Genomic DNA, 2982 nt, shown 5'->3' with positions numbered 1-2982 from the left:
TGAATGTAAAGGCTGTACTCTCAGGAACTCATAGAGTTCTGCTGTCAAAATGGCTGCCTTCACTTCACTTGTATCTATAGGTGCCTAGAAGTCTTTAAAAAAATGTTTTATGACTGCACCACTGGATATTGGAGATCATTCAGACCCACTCGCTAGATGCGTTTGCTCGCACCCTGCGTATGCAAATCCAGTGCACGCCCAGTAAGGTAGGTGATTACACGACAAGGCATTAGCACGCCCACTACGTCTTGACGTGGGATCACCTAGTGTATGCAGACGCCCACCAGCCACCAGCCATTCTTAAAACGCCCACTTGCACGCATCATCTCCCGGAAGTGCTTGAAAACATTGGTACATCGTACACCATCGGATGCGATCGCAGCGCTTGAGGTTGACTATACCCTGCCGCAAGCACTGCGATCATTTCATAGTTGAAATCCCACCAAGTGACGTGTACTATGACGCTTCCTTTTAATTATGCACACCTCTGCAAAGGCATTGAAACACTCAAAAACACCTGCGTTCGCACGTCCACTCCCCCGTTTCCAGTGGCCAGCCCCTGTCACCACCCACAGTCTATGCGCAGCAGGTGAAAGCATCCTGACCTCTCGCACTGGTTCACGCACGCTCTTTGCGATGCGTATGTATGCGCAGAAAGCGACTATAGGCCAGCTACGAGCGTTTGCATCATAGCGTGTGGGTCTAAATCAGGTCCATTGTGCAATCATGCTCATCGTGGAATAGTCTCCCTACATTTTTAATATGAGGATTTGTCCTGGTCTTCGCACCTTATAATGTGGTAACTGTAAACATTGAGGGGAATTCAATTAGAGGTGAAAAGCCATATTCGCCTGTTTTTTTGTGAAAAATTTGCCTAAAAAAAAATTCGCTAAGTTCAATTCCAGGACAATTTCGCCTAAGTGGAAACAATTCTCCAAAAAGGATTCTCCAATCAATAGCTGGTGAAAAGAAATGCAAAATCTTTATTTTGGGGTGCAAACGTGGGGAAACAACTCAGACCCCTTGGGACAGCCCCCCAAAGGACAAATACGCAAAAAAAACCCAGAAACTAAAACCTAAGAAAACCCCAAAAAAGACATGTCATTTTTGGGGTGTAAATTTAAAAAGTGGGGGGATAAACATTAAAAGTAGCGAAAAAGACTTCTTGGGGATCCACAAGTATGGGTCAGGTGTTTTTGGGATTGCAGGTGCATGCAGCAGGTGGATTTTTCACGGTTTTTAAAAGTTCACTTTAGAGACATAAAAACATGCTATTTTCAAGTACCCCAAATTTGACAGGACTACTTATTTTCACCAAAAAATACAGCTTTTACAAAAACTCTAATAGCAAGCAATTTACACAACTTAAGTACGCAAAATAGTTTTATTAGGGCTATTAGTACACATTTATATTGATTCCCTATGTTAGAGCATCTTTTTCTGGGGTACAGACTGATTTCCCCAATTCTTTCAGTACTTTTCACCTGTTCCGTATTCGCCTATTTCCGTGTTCGCCTTTTTTGCAATTGAATTAGGCGAAAAGCGGGGACGAGCATGGAATAAATTCGCCTCTGAAACAGGCGAATGAAGCGAACAGTCGGACAAGCGAAAACTTTGCCTCTAATTGAATATGGCTCATTGTGTGTGATAAAATATTGGTGATGTAAATGAATGCACATACAATTAAACAATACCTCTTTTGTGCGATTTGCTTGGAATGCACACACAATTAAATAATGCGTCTTTTGTGTGAATTTGCTTTCAGAATTACTTGCTACAGATGCAGCAAACCATGATGCAACAACTGAATTTCTAAATACAGACGAGCAATTCATTTATTAACTTATTTTTTGGGGGGAGGGGCACATTTTTCAATAGGCAACTGGCGTATGTTCATGCACAGATTATTCAAATTGTCGAAAGAAAGTCTCATTTTATTTGTCTATTTAACATACTAATACCAGCCTTGATTCACTTCGACTTCTGGTACCAGGAGAAAATACTTATAATTAAAAATACAAGTCAGTGGGGTAAATTTACTAAAGTGAGAATTTTTAGAAGTAAGTTTTAGAAGTGATTGGTTGCCCATGGCAACCAATCAGATTCTAGCTATTATCTTCTAGAAGGTGCTAGTTAAATGTTAAGTAGAATCTGATTTGTTGCTATGGGCAACATCTCTTCTAAAACTCACTTCTAAAAACTCTCACATTAGTAAATTTACCCCAGTGTGTCAATTCTAAATGTTCTCACACAACAATTATATTATTATGATAAGCTGAAGTTTATGATGCACTGTCCTTGTGTGTAATGTCATTTGTGTAAACAAATGTTTGTAAAGGCAGATAAACTGCTGTTTATTAGCACTGAGGGGAACAATCTTGAAGATGACAATGACTATGTTTGATAAGTATATTTGTTATATTCTTATATTATGCTTTTATGTAATAAAACAATCTTTCTGATAAGTTACAGCAGAGCACACAGTTTTACCATTTACCTCCAATGCTCATAAACAGGAAAAAAAATTTGAAAGTGTATTTTTATATTTTTGTTGAAAACTTTACAAGAACATAAAGGGCTCTATTTATTAACATTATTTTTACTAAAATAAAGTGAAAAAGGGTGTTTTCACACCCTTTTCACATTATTTTAGTTTCACCTGTAGTTATTACAGGGCAATTGGAGTAGAATTAGTAAAATTCTACTCCAACCCCTAGTATAACTTATTTTTAGTAAAGCAGATCGCATTTCCCATAAGTGTAATGGGAAATGTGATCCGACCAGAGTTACTAAAAATAAATTGTACAAAAATACCGGGGGAAGCACTGTGATAATAACGCCACCTGGAGGTGGCGTTATCCAGGGTCTCCCCCAGTTACCGGGCTCCCACTCTGCTCTAACGGGGAGAGCAGAGGCGGGAGCCGGTACCAGTAATCAGCTATGTGGTCTAAACAGACCGCAAGCTGATTGCTGTAAAAAAAA

This window comes from Taudactylus pleione, unplaced genomic scaffold (assembly GCF_031769625.1).
Source record: "Taudactylus pleione unplaced genomic scaffold, aTauple2 ptg000314l, whole genome shotgun sequence".
In the NCBI taxonomy this organism is placed as follows: Eukaryota; Metazoa; Chordata; class Amphibia; order Anura; family Myobatrachidae; genus Taudactylus; species Taudactylus pleione.
The sequence above is the reverse complement of the archived record's forward strand: the minus strand, read 5'-3'. Positions refer to the sequence as shown.